Source organism: Platalea leucorodia (genome assembly GCF_965183815.1).
Source record: "Platalea leucorodia genome assembly, chromosome: 8".
NCBI lineage: Eukaryota > Metazoa > Chordata > Aves > Pelecaniformes > Threskiornithidae > Platalea > Platalea leucorodia.
The window spans coordinates 54,096,261-54,113,959 of record NC_138830.1 but is presented as its reverse complement, the minus strand read 5'-3'; positions in this window follow the sequence as shown (position 1 = coordinate 54,113,959).

Below are 17,699 nucleotides of genomic sequence, written 5' to 3'. Positions count from 1 at the left end.
AGTGTTGAGCATTGGCCTGGTTCTGCTCTGCCTGAAATCAAAGAATAAAATCCCTGTTGAGTTCAATGGAAGAAGAAGGCAGCCAACATTGAATTTAATCCTTTATACATCAGCACTGAAAACTTGATGGGAAAGGACCAAAACCTTGCAGCGAACACCTTCAAACATTGGAATCTTGTCTTGAGAGATTCCAATTATAGCAAGAAGAAAACACTGGCGTTTCAGTTTCAGATTCTGGCTTTTCTTCAAATTGACATACCACAGTCTGTAAATAGAACCAAAACTGAAAAATCATTCTGTTTAAATTCCTTCATTGCCTTAGAAGTCCGCCTCACCTATGGAGAATCAATGTAATTAGCTGTAACACAAACAGGTAATTAGGACCTGGTGACAGGCAAGCTTCAGATGAACTATTCCATTTAGAAAAGCACTAACAAATGGTGTTTTTTTGATTTCTCTCTCAGCTGGAAATCCCGCAAGAGCAGGTTTTCTTTTCTCTTCCCCCCCCCTTCCCCAGTACAGAACAAAAATAGTCCATGGAAATAGCCTTGTCTCACAATATTTCTGTTTACGGTCCCCATTAAAATCTGTAAATGTGATAGCACACAAAAATGTTATGCAAAGTAACAAAGGTACATAAAAACCTCTTTAATTTTTTTTTCTGAGTTGCAACTAAATTTTCTGGTCAACCACAATTTTATCCCATCCAATTACTCAGAATCACATCCCTTCTTAACCCTTTTTAACAGTGATGGAAGTTTGGATTTAAAGCTTCATTTTCAAATGGATTTCTTTCATCCGTTTGATTTTGGACAGGATGGGAGAAGATGGGTGTAATTATCAGGAATTTTAGATTGTAACTGCCCTGAGCTATTCTGAATGCAATGCTGAACCACCACCAAAGGAAGGGAAAACCTATGCAAGGCAATGACGGTTGCACTAACTGCAACAGGATTTCACTTACAAGGCTAATACCTCTTTTGGATCTTTCTCATCTCTGAACTCAACCCCTGACATTTTCTCAGCATTTTAGCTAGGAAATATCTCAAAAGTCCAAAATTTATCCAAAATTTGGTGAGGACTTGATGTCTTGCCTAGTTTAACAGACAAAGCCATGCTATGTGGTATCGACACAAGTCTGTGTTTCACTTTGGATATTCTAAGAAATGTTTTATTCCTTGACACTGCTTTGCACGTATACAATCAGTATCAATGCTGTAGAGTATGACCCAAAACACTGGTGTTTAAAAGTCACCCCCAAATCAGTTACATCACTATGACTCATTGTCCAGGTTCAGCTGAACTGGAGACTCAGCCAAGGGAAACGCTCGCCAAAGGAAAACAGCAATAGCTGAAACATATCTGATGCACCAACAGGATGTGAACCCTACACAACGTCTTCCTTTTTTGAGAGCGCATACTCTTAACACAATAAAAATATTGGGCTGTGCTCCCACCTGGACTGTGCAAGCACCTCATAAGGCTGCTTAGCTGAATAGATTTGATGGTTTTCCATTCTTGGCTTGGACTTCAGTGTGAAATATTCCCACAGTCAGATGCTCATTTACACAGCGAACAAACAGCAAAGCATCCCAGTGACCAGAAAATAGACACACATGAGCCAAATCTAGGACTGGGTGGAAGCCTGCTCGGTGACCAGTTGCTCCACACCTGGCTCGGGGGCTTGGGGATTTCGTACATGGTGCTGTGAGGTTTTATGGGTACTCCATCTATCATTGCATTGAGGAAAAAAAAAAGAAAAAAAACAGCAAAAAGAATAAAAAGAAGACTTTTATGGGCCTAGGAGGAGCTAACCTGGAAATATCATTGGCACAAATAGAGCTGTTCAGCAGACAATAGCACTCTGATATTGCCACAAGTTTGTTTACCCAAACGTGGCCATCCTCGTTGTGAATTCCCCACCCTCCTGGTCCCCCGCCTGGTGAGCATCCCCACTGCCCTCCGGCTGGTGGAACACAAGCACGGCTGCGATTGCCATGCTGACAGCTTTATTGCCTCCCTGACCTTGCTATTTTTAAAGAAACAGGTTATCTCAGTGATGTAAACAGGTCTTCCTCATGCAGTTATGTCATCCCCACTGCGGGGAGCTGGAGCCTTTGGTCCTCACTCACTTGCACTGTCAAGTCAGCTGTTTCAGGTGCCCAGGAGCTTATGGCACTGGTTTTACTGAAAGCTGCCTAGACTGACAAAGTGATTTTGTTTTCCCAGATCACTCAGAAAATACAGCTTTAGATCTCTTCTTCAAACCTAGTTCACCCAAATTGCTAGAAAGAGTTAAACTACCCAGATTCTGAGAGCCAAAGCTTAAAAGCGCATCAGTGCATCCTGACTGGGGGATGAGGGGAGATGCTTATGTGAGATGCTGGATTGAGCAGGGATCAGTTGAACATTAGAAGTGTTAGAAAGTTAGAATGTTGGAAGTTGTTAGAAGTGAGAAAGTGCAAGTAAAAGTTTATAGTGCATGAACGATTCTCTGGAATAAGCGCAAAAGGTAGGTAAATGACAAAAATGGCATTGTAAAAAACAGCGTTGCCCTCCCTCTTTGAAGGTGCTCATTGCAAAGTGAGAGTGGACGGAATGGCCAGTCCCTCAGCTAGGGAAAATTAAATATTTCAATTAGCTGAGTGCTACAGATTTATTAAAGATTTAATGTCTAGATTATCTTTTCTGGGGCAGAGATGGACATGGTTTCAGAAAATCTTAGAAGTTTGGGTTAAATTAGAAAGGGACTTAATGATTTAGTAACTTTATCCAAGATTCTCTGTATGTAAACTATTTACTCAGAACGATACAAATAAAATGGAAAATGTCACAGTCTCTCTCCAATTCTAAAACTCCTGCCTCCAGTCCTAATTCCACAAGCAAAGAAGTGCCCATGGCAAAGGTCAGACCAGCTCTGTCAGGAGGCCTTTCTTCAGCTCCCATGAAAACAGAACATCTTTTCCAGTCTCAGCTGGAATGAGGAAATGGAAAAAAAAAAAAAAAAAAAAAAATCCAATTCTTCTTGAGCTAATACAGTCCAAGCATGGCCAAAGGTGTCCAAGCTGCTCCAAATTATTTCACCAATCTCTATTCTTGTTGATCCCAGTGTCAAGTAGGTTGTGAGACCCTGTCACAAAATTTCCTGGAAGACTTCCTTGGTGCCTCTAAGCCTGCAGGCAAACCTTGGGGGACATGCATTAAAGGAAGTGGTGTCCTCTCCTTCACAATTACTACTGCTTAACCCTTGGGAATGGAAAGATGGGCTTATGGGTCACTAAACACCTACACTCCCTTTAGAGACAATGGAGATAGGTGCATCTGAGGCCTCCAGGGAGTAGCCAGTGGATGTAAGCTGCATAGTGACACCGTTCCCATAACGTCATAGCAAGAAGAGGTGGGTTAGAGTGAAAATGCAATTCAGTTGCTCACCAATCACCCTTCTGTTTTGAAGGAGTTCAGATAAGCAAATTGAAAATAATGTCATGGCTCCCATAGGACACTGCAATACGTTGCCATTTGTCCAGCCAGAGTACAACTCTTATTAGTATGATATAACACAGTAGTTGGGAACTCAATAGAAAAAACAAAGCTGGAATTTAATAAAAAAACCCTATAGCTTTTAACTCATTGCCCTTAACACGCAGAGCTACTGTAAGTGAGTGCCTTAACATGAAAACTCTGAAGACCAAAGAATTAAAGTAAATGCAATCAGCAGATTACTAAATACCAATGGGAAATTTAGAGCTATAGAACAAAATCCCAGAGCATTAAAGGATTTACCGCTTGGCATTGATGAGAAGCAAATCTTTGGATTTCCATTTCTATCCTTAATTAGTAACTGAGGTTTATTTTAGTCTAAACTAAGTCACAAAAGAAAACACACCCTAAAAGAAAATAGAAAGCAGTGCAATAAACTTCATAAAATGTCTTATTAAAAAATAAGAAGAAAAAAGAATAGATTCAAATGGAAAATCAATTTCCAGCACTTCCATTTCCTTTTGTTTTCTTGTCTTCCCACCCATACTCAGCTCTTTTCTAATAACATTCAGCTCTTTGCTAGAGAGGTTACTGAGGGTGGTAACAAAGATAGCATTTTAAACGCAAAAGGGAGGCTCCCTTTTAGAAGGGACAATTTAGGAGTGTTCTTGCTCCTTCACAGCTTGGGTTTTGAAAGTTTGCTGTCTCCCTGCCCAGTTCCCAGGCCCCTGACTGGCAGTAGGACCTAAAATGAATGATCCGTGCTTCTACATGGCTTCAGCTCTGAAAAAAACAGCTGTGTCAAATGGAGAATTTTTTATATAGATGCTTTGGGACAGGGGAAGATAAGGCTCTCGTGGTTAATCAGGAGATCCCTAGCTTGGTTATCCAATGTCCCCATCTGCCATTTGCACCACCGGTGATGTACTCCCAGGAGCTGGCTCGATGGGAGCAGCCTGGTTTGCTGGCAGCAGCCTGGCCGGGCTGGAGCGTGCCCAGCTGCTGAGATGCACCAGGGATTTGGTGTCTGATCTCCTGAACTGCGATACAGACTCCCACTGCAGCATTTCGAGCACAGCTCTTGCTGTGGCTTCAAGTAGAGCTGTGAAATATAAGCAGCTTGCTTCAGAACAGGAAAAGCAAAAGAGCCCGTGAGTAAAATCTGAAGAAATACAGAAGAAAGAGCCCAGTCCCAAACAAACCGCATGCTTCAGCAAGAAAGAAGCTGAAGTACCATCTCCTTGCTGTTACCCACTCCCTGTTTTCCTCCCTTCCCCAGTGAACCCGAGAATACATTTGGTCCTCATAAGAATTTACTATGGAGTGGGCTGTGTGTGATTCCTGGGCAGAGGTTGAAAAGCGATGCTCAGGCATGATGGAGTAATGAAAGGGTGGCATGCTAGTGAGGCTAAGGCAGGGAAAGTAGACCCATTTAAGGAGGAAGATTTTGGGAAGATGCCCTGTCTGTGTAGGCATGGGTTCAGCATATGTCCAGGGTACCAAGATAGGCAGCAAGACACATCTGAGCTGCTTGTTTCTTTGTCTTCCATGGTCAGAGCAAGGCAGGACATAGGACTGGAAGAGACCTCTTGAATCATCTGATATATCTCCTTCTATGGCAGGTACTAGGTCAAGTAATTCCCATCATAAACTCACTAAACTCCCTTAAAAAAAGTGATTCAATTATTTGCCCTGTCTTTACCTATTGCAGCTGCACTAGAGCCTCATTTCAACATCTACAGCTTTCTACTCACCTGTGGAGACTGTTAGGAAAGATGATAGACACATGAGGGAATCTTAGATAAAAGAATTAAATAATTGCAGCACAAAAGCCAAGGTCAGCAAGCTTTGTCCAAGAGTTAAAATACTCATAACAGGCTCATATGTGCAACAACATAACCTCTTGATTTATCTGTTTAGCTTGGGATGTATCACGCCGAATGGCAGTGGGGTCACTTCTGTGCTAAGCCCAGTAGATAAAAGATTATCTTTTGTATGAACCCAGGCTATTCAGCTCTGTTGCATTGCATTTGCTGACTTCTTACCTTGGTTCTAAGTTGTCTGGATCCCAAAATGGACCACAGCATAACTGCAGTCATGGTTTTTAGTTCCTTTGTCTGCATTTGGAGGCTGAGATGGGACCACATGCTCTCTCCTGCCCATGTTCTCCTTTCTGCCTCCTGTTCTTCTCCCCTGCAGTTGCTATGATGTGAAAGAAAGAGCAATGCTGGCTCCACCTGAGGAGTCATCCCTTTGGCCCAGGGTTGAGCCATAGTTCAAATATTATTTCTAGAGGTCTTGCCTGGAATTCAACTTCACCTTGCGAAACATGGCCATAAATGTCCCTCTGCTCCCCTTCTTCTCCTATGTCACAGTATGGCTGGACTGAGCTTGCCCAAATCAAAAGTGTTGAGGCCAGAGGCAGGGACAAGGCTCCACTAATCCCCAGTGGAAACTGGCTGGTGGGGAGAGCAAAACTGGGCTCACCTCATGCATTTGCCAGTTAGCCAGGAGCCAGCAGACATGTGCCGTGCCTCATATGGTCCATGACCTCCTGGGGTCTGGGGACTCCAAGGTCCAGATCTACAGATCTGTCGCTCCAGCAGCACAACTACACGTTGCTTCACAGTCAGGGCTTCGAGTCAAATCCAGCCCCAGCATCAAATAAGTCCTCTAAGCTTGTGAGCAAAACACAAGTACAGCCAACCCCAGAAGCTCCAAAGTTGGTATTTAGAACTCAAAAATTATTGTATGGCTTAAAAATGATGAGTTTAAAAAAACCTACTTTGAATTAATTTTATTTGTCTTGTAGTTTCCAGTCCCTTGGGTTGAAAACTAGACACTCGATGCACATTGTCAAAGTTTTCATTATGAGCTAAAAGAATTAGAGATATGCATCTGAAAATGAACAGAGTATAGTCATGATTGCAGGAGCTGAGCCTTAAGATAAATCATCAAATACCATGCAAAGTAAAATCACAAGTAAGCTCCCTTTCAACTAGTTCATTCATGAAAACAAAACAAAACCAAAACCTAAATGAAACAACAACAACAACAAAAGCCCACAACCTGTTTAATGAATTACTTAACAAGTGGTGATATTTCAATTTATGGTCATTCACTGGATCCTTAATCTCAAGGTGAATCGTGGTGTACTCATTTCGGGGCATTGATGGATATCTGCCCATCTGAGTTACCAGTCCTCTTTATCTCAGTGCTTGAACAGCTCACAGTCTTTAAAGTATTTTGGTTTTGTGACACCTCCGCTATCGCCAGGAGGAAGACTGCCACAGGGGAATGTGATGGACGAGCGTGGCAGAGCCGTGAACGGCGACTACATCTCCCATCTTGTGGGGTGCCCTGTGCTAGCCCTGAGAGAAGAGAGAAAGCAACTCCCTCACTTGTTTTTTTAATTTGTTAAAATAACAGCTCCATATTCCCAGAGGCAAATGTCAGGAATAATTGCATGCAAATTGCACTGGAGTCATGCTAACGCACCCATTGCCACCCAAGGGCTCCTGAAGGGTTAACATCGAGGGCTCGGCGGAGTTCAGTTAATTTACAACTGGAGACCTTTATCATCTCACACTGACATTGAGGGCTCACATTTCGCACTTAATTACTTGTTCGGCAATCACGCCTGGAAGAGATAGATGTGTTTCTGTGTTTAGCCCATGCAGCTGTGAATTGTTTATTTACTTATCGTCAGGCCGGGAATGGCTGTAATTTAAAGGTTCAGATCTCTGCTACCCTGAGCGGTGCAGGTCTTCCTTTAAACGCTTCCATATTGCCGCAGTGGAATTTTGCTGGAGATGCCCATCTTCTCCTCCTGTTCCGGGTAATGGGCCAGCAGGTGTTACTGGTTATCGGTGACTGCGATTATTTACGCTAAACAACCGCTGCCAAGTTCACAATCATAATGAAGGATCCGTGGAGATAAATTTTGGAAGGTAAAAAGCAGGCCAAGGAGATGAAGCGAGATGAATTCCAGTAACTCAGCTCCTGGGGAATGACTCGATCCCTGTCTCGGCACTGGAATAGCTGAATCACGGCAGCTTCAAACAGTGGCTTACAGCAATTCATAGGCCAAATGGTGTAATTACAATTTAAGCTGTCAAATGGTGACCAGATGGCTTTATCTGTCACACCAGAGGCCTAAGAAGTTGGTAGGTGTGACCTTTCCACATACCAATCCACCTGCGCAGTGCATGAGGTCTGCGAAAGCCCGCGTTCCCGGCGCGCCCAGCCATGTGCACTGACGCCCATCCTTGGCTTTGATAACTTTTGAGCAAAGCTGTGTAAACTGAACCGCATCAGTTTTCACAGGGCTCCCAGGTTGCATCACCCTTAAATGCCAAGACAGCAGCCACCAACAATGTTGTTGGACTACTTCGCCACACATGGATGCAGAGGGTTACTGGAGTACAAAGAAGGGGGGATGCCCCCCGTTATTCCCTTGGGGCACATACAGACCTCCCATCTACCTAGGAAAGAAATAGTTGTGCAGGGCAAGAGAATCTCAGTTCAATAGCTGGCTGACAAAATATGTCTCAGAAGGAAAACTGGTGAAACTCCCTTCCAAGAGGGAGTAGTCAAAATGGTATGTCCATCCAGGCATCGCCAGCTCATGCATAGGCAGAGCTGCAATGCAAGAATGCCATATTGCAGCTGTCCTTGTGATGTGCATGACGGAGGAGAAGTTGTTGGAGGAAGCAGACTGGACATGTCACCTGAAAAAGCCTAAGGTAGTTCCTGGGGACTCGCCCTGGGCAATCCCCAGTCCAGTTTCCCAGCAGAGACCAGCTCCCGAGGTTAGGTGCTTGCTGGGGAGAATATCCTCATAACCTGCCCCGTTGTCAGAGGCAGCTCTCTCCAGCTGCCGGTAAAACCCAGCCTGGTCCCGCACCGGCCAGACGCCGCAGGAAAGCACACAGCTTTGCAGCAGGTCTCAGATTAGAGCAGTATTAAAAATAAGGCCTTTGGGTTTGATGTTAAGCCCAGTGAATTCTGCCTGCGGGCAGGTGGAAGGGCTGACATATACCATCACCAGTTTCTGCCTCAAGACTTTTGCAGAAGCCAACTGCTTTCAATTTAAAGAAGGGGCTTTCCTGTCCCGCATTCTCATGAGAAACACACATTTCTCCCAGTCCCAAGGTTATTTCTGCCTCACAGGTGAGGAGAAGGGGAGCACGGCAAGGAAGGCTGAGGCAGAGAGGTGGTGCTTCCTAACATTTCTTTCTATTATCATCACCACTGCTGCTGAAACAAATTACTGATCTCTGAAGATGGAACATCATTAAAGTAGTTTAATAATAATATGTAGCAAACAACAGACCAGAACTTTCTGGTTTTGAAGAAGTGTAAGAGAGATTGTTGGGCATACACAAACAAACAAAAATGCAGATAATTCCAGGGTAATTTGAATTTTCTCAGAAACAGAAATACAGTCTTATGTGTCACTTCAGCAAAGCCAAAGAAAGAAGAAAAGAACTCAAATAGGTATAATTGAATTACACAAAATCCTGGAATTTGATAAGAGATAAAGTTACCACTAATTCTCTTAAAAAAAAAAAAAAGAAAAGAAAAAAGAGAGAAGATGAAATTAAAATGTCAAAAGAGCAGTGAGCTGCTTAACTGAACATTCAGTTTTGGGTGCGTTTACGGTCGTGTTGGCAGTGCATCCATGTACGCGCTGAAGCAAAAACACTGCAAAAACGGAAAGCCCCCCGAATTCAACTTTTACAAAGGACTGAAACGAACAGCTCAGAAATGCTGCAGGATTCACAAAAGAGCATTGCAAGTCAAAAACAATTGCAAGCAAAAGCTGAGCCAGTAACAGTCCTGGATGTTCAAGCGTGCTGGGGCTGGGAAGAGTTCTGCGGGCTGGATCCGTGCGGGTGGCACGAGCGAGTTGGACTCAGCCAGCTCCCAGGGTGCCCACCTCCGCAACGACCCACTGACACAGACAACAGAGAAAAATATTTCTTCCTTTCAGGATTTTGCTGTTTTTCCTCCTTTTTAAATTTTTGCTTCTGCTGACTCTGGCCCGACGGTTAGTGGCAGCACGGGTGTTTGGGGTCGCAGCCGCAGCTTAGGTAAATGGGGATTTTCAGTGAACTATGAAAATTTAACTCACATGAATCTCGCCCCGATTTAACAGACACGAAATGACAGAAGGTAACTATTGGCTATACATAAGCTTCCCAGGCTGTCAGAGGAATTATTGCCGAGCTGCAAATAACCTGCGAGCAGAGAGATTAAAGGTAATGGGTGCAACGAGCTATTTCGAAGGCAAGCGCAGAGGGGAAGGGGAGAGCATCCCTTCTGCTGGCTCCCCAGCATTGCTATTTCGGTCCAGCTTTTCCACACTTCATGGGAAGCAAAAAATTCACCAAGAGCCTGAGAGGATCCAAGGAGGCAAGGCGGGCCGAGAAGGATGTGCCAGGGTCCTGCTGGGTGCTGTAGGATGCTGGCCGAGATGTAAAAAGTACAGTGGGAAAGGGAAGACCCCACATTGCCGTGATACCCATATTAGTTTTGTCCTGTACACACACAGCACTGGCTATTGCGATTGACTGGCTCAGTAATAATACCGTTCTCAAATGCATTTTTTGCACCGGGCATTTGTAGGGGAGCACTGGAGAAGATGCGCTTCTGTAGGCGATGCCTCTTCGGCTCTGGGACCCGAGGGCAGAGGGGGGATCGCATACTCTGAGAGTTGCTCATCACCACCCCACATTTCAAAGAGATTTTATCTGCCTGGCATGGAAGATTTCCCAAACTGTTTATATTAAGAGCAGCTTTTGATGCCAGCAATGAATATTACTATATTACTGAAAGGAATCAAAAGCTAAAGTGCCTGCGTGTACAGTTAATCTATCCAAACAGAAAATGTTTCTTAAAAAATTACGGCACTATTTTTATAACAAACCTCAGCCAAACTCAAAACTGAATAAATATAATATGTTCTTTTTAAAACCAATTTATTTTTTTAATCATGGGCAAAAATACTTTCCTTGCTTTCATTCATCAGCTAATACTTCCCCCCCTCCCATATTCGAGCCCGGAGATTTGCCCGTGATGGGATTTCTGCTTCGGAGGCATTCAGATTGAAACACCTCCCGAGGCTGGTGGGAAGGCGGATGCGAGCACGTTAAGTTAGCACCATGGCCAGTCTGTGGTTTCTATCTCTTTTTAACAAAACCATGAATAAGGCAAGAAAATGCCTCAAAGGGGCCAGTAGTGATGGGAAAGGCAGCCACCCTAAAGCCCTGATCCATCAAGAGCCTAAATAAAGGCAGAGCCATATGTACTTCTATACGATTGTGCAAGGGCTTCTGTTTCTACTCATATGCTCTTAAGGCAGGAATACAGAGTTGCAGTCTTCATAGTATTAAAAACTGGCTTGTAGAGTCATTACCACAACGTAATTTTCATTAGGGTTGCTTATAGCAGAGTTTGGCCCTTCCATTTTTTTTTTTTCTATTATTATTATTACTATTTTATTTTAACTAGAAGGACCGTGCAGAACTTTGCCTGGAGTTGTTAAGCATTTATTTAGACTTGCATCATTGCCCAAGACCACAATTTGAATCTCTCAAGCCTCATCCCACGATCTTTTACTCCCCTAAACGCTGCGCATATTTGATTCTCTCATGAAGAGGAGTCTAACCAAACAATTTGCAGCGTGCAAGTCCCCTAAAACGTAGTTAAAAATTACTAGAGGAGACGGCACTGGGTGATGAAGAGGCAAGCGGGATAACCTGACCCCTGAGAGCTTACACATCCCCTTTTTGTTTGTTTGTTTGTTTTTTCTGCTGAACTTTCCAGGAGTTTCAGCTGCAATCAAACCTGGGGCCTTATCGTGCCGTGAAAATGCATTAAATACTATCACCACATTGACCGTTTGTGGATGTATTTTTTAAGAGGGGATGATTCTAGTTGCAGGCTGTCATAGAAAATTATATTGAGATTTCTTCCAACTGATTTTCTTGTATGAAAGAGAAACTGTGTTTGGGTGCCGTGCCGTTCCCCAGCATTTGCGCGCTGCTTATCCTGCTCCCTGCTAAAGGTCAAAAGCAGGTAATGTATGTTGAAATTTCCACAGACCGGGGTAAGCTCTAAGGTTGTTGACTTTGATATCAGTTTTCTTCTACCCAGGGGGAAAAAAAAAAAAAATCACTCCAGCTCCTCATTGATTTTTCATGGAAATTCACCAATTTCTCCTAGTTTAAGATCTGGTCTCTGATTTCTCCCTGATTATCATATCCCTCTGCCCCTCAAATGAAGTCCTGCTTTGTTTCAGCTCAGGACGATGATCTCATTATTACTGCACCGAGCACAGGGCAAAAATTCCAGTTTGCTAGAACATTGGTGATGAATGACAGAGGTTACTTCAGAAAAAACCAAACAACCCCCCCCTAGTAAATGCACCTTAACAAAAAAGGAAAAATAATGAAATAAAAAGTTACACAAAGCTTGAAATGGGAAGGTAACGTGCCTGTGCCTTTGTGCAGAAGATCTGAACAAGCTCAGCGTTGCAGAATTAACCACTGTCATGGCTTTAAATGCTGCTTTTGGAAATCACACTTCACTCTGGCTGTGTTTGTTTTGTTTTAGCTGACTGTCGCTCTCTTCCCTGGCTTCAGCCCTTCTGCTTTTAGCTGCGGACTGATACAAGGGGAAAAAACTGGTTTGCGTTTCTCCGACTTTAGATAATACAACACAAATTGCTGGAATGAACCACGTAACTTTATGGTCCCCCTAACTCTGTAAGGGACAAAAATGACCTTTTAAACAAACAAAATTTGGGTTGTCAATGTGCTTAATTGGTGCAGAACCGGATTAGGATGTTCCCATTGGGCTCGCGAGAGTTAAAGCCACTTTTCTTGAGGTATATCGATATCGATGTTGGTATTAATTCACCCTCTTGGGCTCTTGCAGATGTTACAGGGAAAGTATTTAAAACTTACATTTTAAAATGTATCTGGGACACGAAAGCTCAATTTATTATTGCAGGAGTCTACAAATCTAAGGTATTAGAATGAAATTTTTTATTCATTTTCATTGACTCACATATTCAAATAGAAGTGCCGTTCTGTGCCCACTACATTAAAAAAAAAAAATAAAAAAGGCTTTTGAAAACTTGAGTTGTCAAAATAGCCAGAATATTCCCTCCCATGAGAGCACAGGAAAGCAGTATGGGTTATTAAAAGAAGCCCAACAAATCAGACTTTTACATTAACTGAGATAATTAATCCAGGGAAAGAAAGGTAGAGTAAAGAAGACAAAAGTGGAAAACTATTTGCACTATGAGAAAATTTCATAGCCTAAAATAAAAATAGGTTTTTTCTAGATAAAACAAAACGAATGCTTTAAAATCTGTTTAGCCATTAGTATGCGTAGATATTTCATCATAGATACACATATAGCAAGCTAACATTTCCGATACAGCTTACCGGTCATAACTTTGACGGAATATACAGTTCAGTCTTTGTGAACGAGGGTGTTTTAAAGCCTTTCAGGGAAACTCCTGCTTTAAACACAGTGGCTTGAGATTAAAATACAGATTTAATTCTTTAGAACATTTTTCCCAAATGAATATAAATGTGAAGTCTGCCCTTTAAATTAAACGACAGCAAGAAGTCAGGAGAAAAAAAACAAACCAAAACAAACAATAGCAAGAAGTTTGAGATTGAGTCTGCGCTCGCTAACCTCACTGTAAATAAGGGACTGGCTCTAATTTAGTTAATGAGATTTCACCAGTGTGAATTAAATTAGGCTAATTATTTTGTGATTAACACGATCTCTGTCTTTGCAAACAAAATAGATTTTTTTTTAACAATTAAAGGATTTTTTCAAATTAAAAAAAAAAATAATGCTGGCATGAGATGTAAAAGCACAAATCCCATGGACAGAATGTTACTCTGAATAGAAAAAAACCCCTATTTTTCTTAATTGATTTATATTTTTTAGAATTTTAATTATTTTTATTATTTAAAATTGCATCTATAATCTCTCAGATCAAAACCAATTTGTGCTATCTACAGCCAAAAAGCGTTTTTTTCTTATCGTCCTCACGTCTTTGCGCCGCACACAACATACCCACGATTTGTAAGTGTGTAAAATTCATTTGCCAATGCGGGCAGCTACCTCGCAAGATAAGGGCTGAATTATCAGGTGTTTGAACCTTCAGAAAACAGGAAAGGGTTGTGTATAATCTGTTATACATTCTGTTTGATTGTTATGGTTTTTAAGTCTTATGTAGTAACCGATTATTTTTATAACACCTCTAATTGCATAAAAAGTAGATACAATGTGCACCGTTTAGGGCAAGAGAGTATTGATTTTCATTCTCGGTACAGAAACCTACCCGATAAAATTATTAAGCTGTGTGTTGATAAAGCAAATTGAACTATAAGTATATAACAAGTGCTGAAAAGATAAATACGCTTTCAATTGCAATGCAAATACATGCCCCGGCAGCAGAAGCTGCCCAGTGCACGAAGGCGCTTTCTCCCCCTCGCACCGCCAAAGTTGCAATGCCACCTAATGGAGAGCCCGCACCTCGCACAAGCCGAGCAGGCTTTTTTTTTTTTTTTTTCCCTGATAGCAATCTTTGCTTAGCTTTAACAGCTTTAAAAAAAAAGCTTTACAAAGCAAGAGTTTCAATGGAAGAATAACAAAATCCTGTAGCAAAGGCTGGACAAATATTTTGATTGCCTTGCTAGATGTCAACACTTGCAATGAGTAGCGTTGTCTCAACTCATCCCTGTCCCACAGGCAGATGCACGGGGCCCCTAAAGTACGAGTCCTGGTTTTATGTGGGGTGCACGGCTGATGTGGTAGCTTAGATTTATTATCTTCATAGAAATCCCCCCATTCCTATTAGGCAGAAAACTTGGAGACGTGACCCGCTCGCAAAGCGATGTGAAAATACACTCGGCTGCACTAATCCCTGCTCTCCCATGCGTGGTCGTGACGTGCTTTCATCTTCCCCATCGCTCACCCCCCCGCGCTCCGGTCACGCATCCAGCTCCGCACGGGCACGCATGTACACGGCTGCTCGCACGTGGCCGTTTGCAGCGAGATGCAGATGGAGAAACCGAGACCGGGGCGCAGAGACAGAGAATAAATACGCCCTTGCCCTAAACCGCTCTTTGCGTGCTGTATCTGCTTTCTGCAGCATTACAGACATCCCTGTGTGCGTACCGTCCCGGGAGCGCTTTTACGTACGCGCTCATCGGCAGGCGTGCATCGGTGCTGACAAACGCATGCATGGTTATTTATGCAGATGTATGTAAATATAGGGGGCACTTTGGGCACCGACCAGATCCCACTCAACTGCCCAAACCCAGGGGAAACTCTTTCCAATTCAAGTGAACGACGCTGCGTTTTCACTGGCGCAGCAAATAGAGTTTGACCAACTTTGAGGACCGACTCCCAAACCAGGCCCTAATTTGAAGATGATTTAAGATTTCCACCCTTGTTAAATACCGTTGGACCTAAGACTATCAGAAAGCAGTTTGGATTTTGCTCTCCCCTTTCCCCGTTGCAGCTGAACAAAGCACCGTTCTCTCTGACTCATATATATTTTCCTTTACACTGTACTCAGGATTTTCCCCTAATTTATTTCTGTAGGGCCTGATCCAAAGCTCCCGCTGATTTCAGGAGGTTTGGGGTAGGGCCCTGCGCGTCTTCAGCCCCTGACCTGCTGCAGACATCTCTGAAGTCAGCGCTGATTTGAATGATAAACATCAGGCCACAAAAAAATAGTTTAGAAGGGGGCTGGGGGGAAAAGACAGTAATTCTCTACAGTATGCTATGCTTATGGCAAGGGTTGCACGCCCACACACACCTATTTCAAGCATATTATGGTAAGGTTAGGGATAAAAATCGAGTATAAGAAAGGTACAGTTTTAAAAGCAGCAGGATTAAAGGCAGCAGTTAAAGCCAGTAGAGCTGGAAAAAAAAACGGTGCAAAGGGTAGCTTTGCTGCTTTCAAAAAAAAAGAAAAAAAATCGAAATAATTGTAAAATAAACTCAGACGAGCCCAACAACAGAAAACCCGAAGCAAATAAAAGCGAGTGGAACAGATTTCCGTGTTTACTTTTCTTTCTGCAGTTGGATCCCTTGTCGTAGCCACAAGAACTGCAAGGATAGGGCGCGAAATGCGAAATAAGAGACAGGAAAAAAGGAAAAAAAAAAAAAAAAGAAAAAAATTTTAAAGCAATTTAAGGCAAATGAAGCAAATCCGAAGGCTCCAGCCTGGGCCAGGGGAGCTGTGCAGAGCAGCGGTGCCGCTTCCCCCCCTGCCCAGGCTCGGTCCCAGGAGCCCGGCGGCTTTTTGCAAGGCAGAAGCTCGGAGCGGGGAAAGGGGATGGTGCAAACCCCGGGCTCGGAGGGGAGGAAGAGGAAGAGGAGGAGGGTTTCGGGACGGGGAGAGGGAAGAGAAAAAGTCCAGTACATACAGCTCGATGAGTCCACCAGCCCCCAGCCTCCGCTTCTCTCTCTCTCTCTCCCTCTTAAGTCAAAAAGGAAATGCGGTTCTTTTTTTTTTTTGCAGAATCAGAAAATGAACCATCAGGAAGTTGGCAAAATCTCTAACTAAACAATCAATCGAGGAAATGCAACAAATTCGCGCGGGCCGTGCGCTTTGGCAGGGAGGGGAGCGAGGGCCGGCGGGCGGCGCGCAGCCCCGCGCAGGCAGCGCAGGCAGCGCAGGCAGCGCAGGCAGGGCGCTGCGCACGGCGGGCAGGGCTCCGAACCGCAATACCCTCTCATTGCTGTATTTTTACCCCACGGAAACTCATTCCCGGGGGAAAGCCCCGGAGCCGGGGCTGGGGCAGGACGCGGCCGCGGACCTCCCGCATCTCCCGCGGGTGCGGCCGCCCGGTTCTGCTTATTCTGATCGCCGCGGCAGAGCGCAGGGCAGGGGCGGGGGGTGCCGGCAGGGCTGACCCCCCCCAGGGACTGCCTGCCCGGCAGAAATACCGACATCAGCCCGTCTGTCCCCCAAACGAGCTGAAAGGCAGCTCCCTGTACACCCGCCCGGGGTGCGCAGCCCTTTCCGAGGAATTATCTTCCCTTCCCACGGGCTGGGATAAGCAGGATGGAGAAACGAGCGAGTTCCGCGCTGGGATTTCTTCTAAAACTTCATTTCGCACAAGGATGAGTGTAGCAAGGAGAGGGGTGGTTTTTTGCACGGCTATAGCCCCTGCTTTTCCTAAGTTTTCCACAATTCACCCGTTCCTCCCCCTTTGCTTCCCGTTTCGAAACGATGGTCTCTGCCTGCTGATACGGACCGAAAGGCTCCCCCCTCCTCCTTACGTAAAACAAACAAATAAAGGGATAAACCAAAGCTACGAGAGCGAAGCAGCCGGCCCGCAGCAGCGCGGCAGCAGCGCCGGGGGGGACGCGCTCCGCGGGCAGCCGCGCACTGCCGCGGGGGGGGGGGGGGGGGGGGCTTCTTTAGGCTCCCCTCTGGGCCAAGGTAACCCACCAAATCCCCGCAAGGGGTTTTTCTCCCAGGGGGGCTCCTCCAGATGCTGGTGAAAGCGGCTGGAGCCCCCCCCTACCTCTCTCCTGCCGCCCCCCGGAGGGTGCGGGGCCGGGACTGGGGGGAGCCCCGGGCAAGGGGAGCTGCCCTCCCCCAGAAATGCGGGACACGCTCCGGGGTCACTGCTAAAAGCAACACAACTCCGTATTTTTTAATAAAGAGCGTTCTCTTGCGAGCTGGCTGCTTTCCACCCACCCCACGGATGAGCTGGCTCTGTAAACACTGAATAGAAGATTAACACTGCTGTTATAACCTCATAGAGAGATCTGTGCCTTATGAAAGCTTTTACTGCTGCTGATCTATGGGCTCCAGAATAGCCCTTTTGTTTTAAGGGTGACAACAGCCCCGAGCCCTGCCATCCCCAGCGCAGCCCCGCGTACCGCGGCTCGGCTCTGCCCCGGCCCCGGCCCCGGCCCCGGCCCCGGCCCCTCTCCATCACCACCCCTCCCCTGCCTGGGAGTCGCCGGGGCTCTGGGTGCCCCCCACAGCAGAAAGCGCGGCTGCAAAAATACGGCAGAGGGTTTTTTTTTTTGTATTTTTTTTTTTCTTTTTATGGGTGATGTCTTTAATTTGGCAGTCGAGAAGAGCTCGTAACAAATGACAGTGCGAGCTGCCAGCAAGGTTTTCCAGCAGACACCGGCCTTGTTCGCAAGAGCTCCTT